Here is a 7,135-nt window from a genome sequence, read left to right as displayed (position 1 = left end):
CACATTTTAAAGGATAAATCCCAAAGCCAAGGGATCTGTTCTCCTCCCATTTACCTGCATAATGGTAATCAGCCAAGGGGTGGGATTCAGGTCTCCGGGGGGGCCCAGAGCGCAGCATTTCCAGAGCTTCCTGCCAGATTTAATGGGAAAAAAGGGCTTCAATTCCTCTGGCAGAGGAGGAAAAAGGGCAAAAAAAAGAAAAAAGAGAAATTCCATTCTCCCAACTGTCCCAGAATCCAAACAAGCTCCAATGGATGCACCGGGACGGGCTCTGTCACCCCACCAGACCTTAACGCCGCCACAGGCAGCACCCGGCGCCTTGAGCAAAGAGATTCCGGCCCCTGGAAGAGCCAACTCAGAGCAACTCCCAGCTCAAACCAGTCACAAAGCGGGTTCTTCAGGGGGAAGCGCTGCTCCCTACCGCAACGTTGCCCCGAGCCTCGTGCAGGCAATGCAGAGCCAGCTCCGCGTTCATCCCTGCCCCGGTTCTGCCGCTGGAAGAGGCCATCTTCAGCAGCTTTGAAACTACAAAGGCAAGAAAAAACACCAACGAGTCAGGTTTTCCTCCAAAAAGGAGAAAAGATGCCACAGGAGATGGATGGGAAATGGAGGAAGGGCAGAAAACAGAACGGAAACCACAAAACGCCCAGAAAAATATCCCATATTCCAACTATTGCCACAGGAAGAGCAGCTTTTGGAGCGGGATCTCCAGAGAGAAACTCCTCCCTGGCTGCAGATGAGGTGGGACCGCCAAAACCCCCCCACTTTCTCATGGAAGATGCTCCCGAGAGCACCATCGGTTCTTATTTAGCCACTTTCCTCCCAAAAATTAGCCATCTCCTTCCTTCGAACGCTACGGGGCCAAGACAAGACGGGAGAGAACCCAAACGCCCTATCAAGTAACTCTGAAAAGGTGGAATTTGCCCCTTTCCCCAAAGAAAAGGTTTAAGACAAACCTTTCTCCTGCGTCTCGGGGTTGGATTCAATGTCACCCCACGGCTTCCAGACAAGGGAGGCTCGCTCTTCTTCCTCCTGTCCCAAGCAGGATCTGTCCCGCAGGGCAGGGAGCTCCGCCTGAAACTGGTCCCCGACATTGATGCGGCTGAAAGGAGGAAGAGGAGGGGGAGGAAGGCACGTCAGGAACGGATACGGTGCAACAAACGCTTCAAAAGAGGGAAAACGTGATGAGTTGGGGCAAAACCGGTCCCTGTTTCCCAGCAAAACATCACTCAGTCTTCCGCCACCAACTTCCACCGCCCCTTCCCACCCCCAGCGTTACCCTTCGGCCACTGGAGGCTTTTTCGGCCCCATTGGGCAGGAAAATTTGGGTTTTTCCCCAAAAAAACAGTCCAACTGGTGAGTATCACTCTCCACAGCAGTAGGAAGCTGCCACAGCCACGGCCAGCGAGCGACCACCGCGTCGGAATGTTGTGTGGAACGCGGGAGGCCGGCAACGGGCTGTGATGTCAGCAAAACCAGTGCTTTACTGGGACAGCACTTGGCATTTTTGGGCATTTCTGGCCAAAATGGGGTACCCTCCACCCAAAAACACGCTGTGGAGAAGGGGCCGAGTGACACTCATCCCCAACCCCGGTTCCCTTCTCCCGTTTTCCCAACATTAGTCCTCATTCCAATGGCTGAACGTGGATTTTTGCCTCATCCTCCATCAAAAAAAACAAAAATCCTGGATGTTCTGCCCAAAAAATCTAACACCACCACACTGGGGATAAAACTCATTCTACAGACTGTCCTTTAACCTTCCTTGCCCTCCTCCTCCTCACACACCACTACATCCCCCACAAAATTTCCCTCTTCTCAGGGAAATCATCGCTCTGGAGATGGACCCTCCGGCTACCACTTCACCCCTGCGGCTGCCCTGGGGCAGAAGGCGGGGATTGAGCCATTTGGGCCTTTTCTAGAAGCAAAAGTAGCAAAGCGAAACCCTGGGGGCCATTTCCATCCCTCCTCCCCCAATCCCCAGGGAAAAATCCCCTCCTTCATCTGTTTTCAGCTTTTTTAGGAGGCAAAAGGAGAGCCGGGGCCTGGGGGCTCAAATCCTCGGCTCCCAGGAACTCCAGGTGGTAAAACCAGTCAGCAGAAGCCGAGCCCAGTAGGGAAACTGGGATGAGTGGGCAGCTGCGTCCCGGACATGCCCATGCTTTGGGTCCAACCACCACCTCTTTTTAATGATTGGATTCAATTTTGAACCCCAAACTCGTACCATAAAAAACAGGTGGTGGCTTTAGGAGGAGCTTCAACTGCTCCCTGTCAACGCCCGGGTTTCCACTGCTTTCATTGATCCCCCAGGAAGGGGGACAATGTTTGAATTTAGGAATTCTCTGGCAGAAAATGGCTCCAAACGGGTGGAGTTGCTCCATTTAAGGACAGCCGGCTGGATTCCTTTCCAGTTCTCCTGAGAACAGGAGCTGGGGAGAAGAAAGCCCCCGCCAGCTTTTGTGTGGCCAGAGAGAGAGCTCAAAGGAATAAAAGTCATTTCCCAAATCGTCTTGAAATCCTTCAAATCTCCTCCTCAAAGCCCAAGGATTTCCCCAGCTTTCCCATCCCCCTTGACAATTCCCACCTCCCCTTTTCTTTTCCTGCAGCTCCAGGTGATTAACGGGGGACGTATTTCCAATCAATTCCTCCCACGGACCCTGCAACCTTTGCCAAAGTCTCAACAAAACAAAGGTGCCTGCCCTCGGGCATGGCATGGGACAGTGACAGCCTGATGGCACTGCTCACACCGCTGCACGGACCCACTCGCACTCGCAAACCCGTGACCAACTGCTTGTACCTGCTGGCGGATCACCAACCCTTGGAGACACGTCCAGCTGTGTACGGAAAGGACGGGTCTGTGTCAGCCGGTCGGTCAGACCGCACAGAGATGGCACAATCCCATCCAAAGGCGCCCCAAAGCCACCTCGGGGAGCTCTCCTTGGCTGGTCCACGGGGGCTGCCCAGCCAAGGAGATGTCCCTTAATTATATCCATTGGAAACTTCTATTATCATCAGAACGTTGATCAGACTTGGTCCATCGACCCCAGCTCCAGCGTCACCACCCCAACGGGCTCCAGTCTGTGAGACTCGCACAGGCTCAGCTGAGAAAATGATGGCTCCAAAGGAAATGTAGCTCCAGGAGACAGAGCTCCACGGCCTGAGCGCAGCACTAACCAGAAGCTTTACTGACTCAACCGCTGCTTTTCTACCCAAACGCTGCTCATCTCCAGGGAGAGAAAGCTGCTTTAGCCACTTCTCCTCCAAAGCCCTCACAGGGGCACAGAGACACAGCCAGCACAAAGGCAACCCTTTGGGAAATCCATCGGGACACCCATTCCAGCAGAAAAGAGAATCCTTACCAGGCTGGTGGCAAAACTCCCCGCGTCTCTGGGCCAGGGGGACGTCACCAACGCGTCCGCACCTCTGAGGGTTGGGGTCCACCACGAGGATGGTTTCCATTCTGTCACATCCTCGGAGCTAAAACTGTCGGCAGGAGCTGCCTCATCCGGGGACTCGGAACCACCCGGGCACCTGACCTGCAGAACACAAGTACCTCTCAAGAGACCTTGATGTCCTGCATTAACACACCAGCACGCTCTTGAGATCACACAACCACACAATGGTCACAGTTGGAAGGCACCTTAAAGCCCCTCCAGTCCCACCCCCTGCCCTGGGCAGGGACACCTCCCACCACACCAGGCTGCTCCAAGACCCCTCCAACCTGGCCTGGAACCCCTCCAGGGATGGGGCAGCCACAGCTTCTCGGGGCAACCTGGGCCAGGCTCTCACCACCCCCCCCAGCAAACCATTTCCTCCCCACATCTCATCTCAATCTCCCCTCTTCCAGTGGCAAACCCTTCCCCCTCCTCCCACGGCTCCCCTCCCTCATCCAGAGTCCCTCCCCAGCTTTCCTGGAGCCCCCCCCTTTAGGGACTGGAAGGGGCAGAAAGGTCTCCCCGGAGCCTTCCCTTCTCCAGCCTGAACCCCCCCAACTCTCTGTCCTCACAGCAGAGGGGCTCCAGCAGCCCTGACCCCCTCCCCCCAGCACCTTTTGGGGGGTGCCTGCGCTCCCTGGCCCCGTGACAGACCCCTCCAGTCACTGGGGTGGGAGGAGGGGGTGCCAGTTTTTTTTAGGTATTTTTTCTCTACAGTGCAGTATAAACGGCTCGGTCGGGGCTGGCGCTTCTCTGTGCACACCGTAGATTGGAAAGGGGGGGGACCCCAAAAAACACACCCTCTCACACCCTAAAATCATTCCTTCTCCCACCCCCTCTAAAACCACCCATTCTCCCACCCTCCAACCCCAAAAAACCCTCTTCCAGACCCCATACCCCTAAAAAACACCCCTCTCCAAACCCTGCACCCCAAAAATCTCCTCCCATCACAAACTCCCCTTACCAGCTCCAAAAAACCCAACCCCTAACCCACCCTCTCCCCAACCCCCTCTCCCTAACACTCCCAAAACCACCCTCAACACCCCCCATCCCAAAAGCCCCTCTCCCACCCCAAACCCCAACTCACTTCTGACGCAGAAGCTCTTCCCTCTTCTGTCACCAGCTTCTTGATAGCCCCAAAAACCTCCTGTCATTCCCGGGGGTCAATAGGGTTAACAAGGGGCAGCACTAACAAGCCCCATCCCCCATTATGTTCTACCCTGGCTGCAGCCAGAGCCGGCAAAGAAATTTCCAGACAGCACCTGGAAAAGGGGGTGTCAATGTGGGGGAGAGGGCCACCAATGGCAAATGGGATATAGGGGGGGAAGGGGGTCTCGGGCGGGAGGCCTCACCATCTTTGGGTGAGTTGCCCTTCGTGAAGATGAAGCTGAGGATGACCATGAGGAGCCCCAGCTTGGCCGTCTGGGTGTCCCTGGGGCCTGAGGGGGGACGGCAGAGGGGTATCACCCCCCTGAATAGGGAGGGGGAAGCTCTAACGGGGTCTGCCTGCCTCCCAAAATATGACCCCTCCCCTTCTGCCCATGCGCTCGTGCCAGCACCGCCCGCCCTGTAAAACACCGCTGCCCATTGGCCCGCTCACTGCTCTCATCCCGCCCACCGCACCCTCTTCAAGCCGCCCATTGGGCCAGCGGCTGCACTCGCCCCGCCCCCTCTCTCCTGCGAGGGCTCCCCTCAGGTGGTGAAAAAGGCGGGAAAGGCGCCCCTGCCCCCTTTCCCCTCAGGGCCACAAAATGGCCGCGCCGCTTGGCTTGAACCGTTAAAAACAAGATAAATCTCCCCCAAACCACCCCAAATAGCCAGTTTTACCAAAAGAAGGGATTTAAAGCACCTGTGCTGACCCCGCCCCTCAAAAGGCACCACCAGAGCCCTTCCCTTCCAGGGAGTGACAGGAGGGTTTTGGGGATATGGAGAAGCTGGTGATGGAAGAGGGAAGAGCTTGTGAGACAGAAGTGAGTTGGGGTTTGGGGTGGGAGAGGGTCTTTTGGGATGGGGGGTGTTGAGGGTGGGTTTGGGGGGGTTAGCGAGAGGGGTTTGGGAGAGGGTGGGTTTGGGGTTGGGTTTTTTGAGCTGGTAAGGGGAGTTTGTGATGGGAGGGGATTTTGGGGTGCAGGGTTGGGAGGAGGGGTGTTCTTTGGGGGTAGGGGGGCTTGGGAGAGGGTTTTTTGGGGGTGGGGGTGGAAGAATGGGGGGTTTTGGGGCTGTCTACGTTGGGAGAGAGGGGAGTTTGGAGTGGGAGAGGGTTTTTTGGGGGATGGAGGAGTTGGGAGAGGGGTCTTTTGGGTGAGGAAGTGTGTTTTGGGGTGGGGGGTGAGAGAATTGGTGGTTTTTGGGGTGAGGGGGTTGGGAAAACGGGTGTTTTTGTCGTGCCCCCCCCCCCCCCCTTCCCATTCCCGGTGCACACAGAGCAGCGCCCGCCCCGTCCGGGTCGTTTATACTGCACTGCAGAGAAAAAACAGCTGAAAACCACTGACAAACACACCTCCCCCCCCCCCCCCCCCCCCCACACACACACTCACACCCCCACCCCCACACACCCAAACCAAGTGAATGGAGGGGTCTGTCATGGGCCGAGGGGGTGCAGGTACCCCCCAAAAGGTGCTGGAGGGGAGGGGGTCACCACCTCACACACACCCCCTTCTCATCCCCCTCTTAGGTACCTGGAGATCCCCCCATCACCCTGATGGACCCCCCTGGAAGCCCCCAAAATTAATGCCCCCCACCCCCAATAATGCTTGGGGACGGTGACCAGGGCTTTGGCAAGGGGGGAGGCTGATGTCAATGTTCTACGGGGCAAAAATGGGGTTCTGGGGGAGGTTCCCCAAAATCTACCACCCCCCCAATTTCAGGGGGGTTTAATGAGATCTGTCCCCTCTTTTGGGGTTTTTTTTTGGGCTCCTCCCTTACCTGTGGCCGCACGCGGTGGGTGTTCACTGCCTCCCCCTCGTACCCTGGTTCCCCGGGAGGCAACAGCGTTTGGGGGGGCCAGCCCCCTTTTTGGGGGTGGTGTCCCTGTTTTGGGGGGCACACCCGGGGAGGGGACAGTCCCCTTTTTGGGAAGGTTGTCCCCTTTTTTGGGGGCAGACAGGGTGGGCACTGCCATGGGGTGGGGCAACCCCTGGCCACGCCCTCCCTTGAAATGATGGGGGCTGCTGGGGCTGTGGCTTGGCCCTGTTAGCCCCACCCCTTTGTGGGTGTGGTCTTTTACCTTAGCCCCACCCCTTTGTGGGTGTGGCCTCCCCCCAGCTCTAGTGGGCGGGGCTCACTGTCAGCCCTGCCTCTTGCAGGAGGCCCTGTGGGCGTGGCTTGTTTCCCCTGGCTCCACCCCTTTGTGTCTCTGTCTCACCTGGGGGTGTGGCTTCCTCCCTTAGCCACGCCCCTTCCCTTCAGCTCCACCCCTTCTCCCTTAGCCACGCCCCTCTGTCCCTGCCTGTAGTAGCCCTTGGGGGTGTGGCTTGTTCCCTTAGCACCGCCCCCCAGGGTGTTCCCTATGGGTGTGACCTCCCTTGGCCCCACCCCTTCCCCGTGGCTCCGCCCCTGCCCATAGCCCAGCCCCTCCCTTGTGTGAGTGGTGGGTGTGGCCTCCCTTGGCCCCACCCCCTTTTCCTACCCCCACCCTTCTAGGGGTGACTCCCACTGGTGGGCATGGCCTTGTCCTTTAGCTCCACCTCCTCCCTGAGTCTGTG

The sequence above is a fragment of the Numenius arquata genome, unplaced genomic scaffold (assembly GCF_964106895.1).
Source record: "Numenius arquata unplaced genomic scaffold, bNumArq3.hap1.1 HAP1_SCAFFOLD_78, whole genome shotgun sequence".
NCBI lineage: Eukaryota > Metazoa > Chordata > Aves > Charadriiformes > Scolopacidae > Numenius > Numenius arquata.
Note: the sequence above shows the minus strand (reverse complement) of the source record.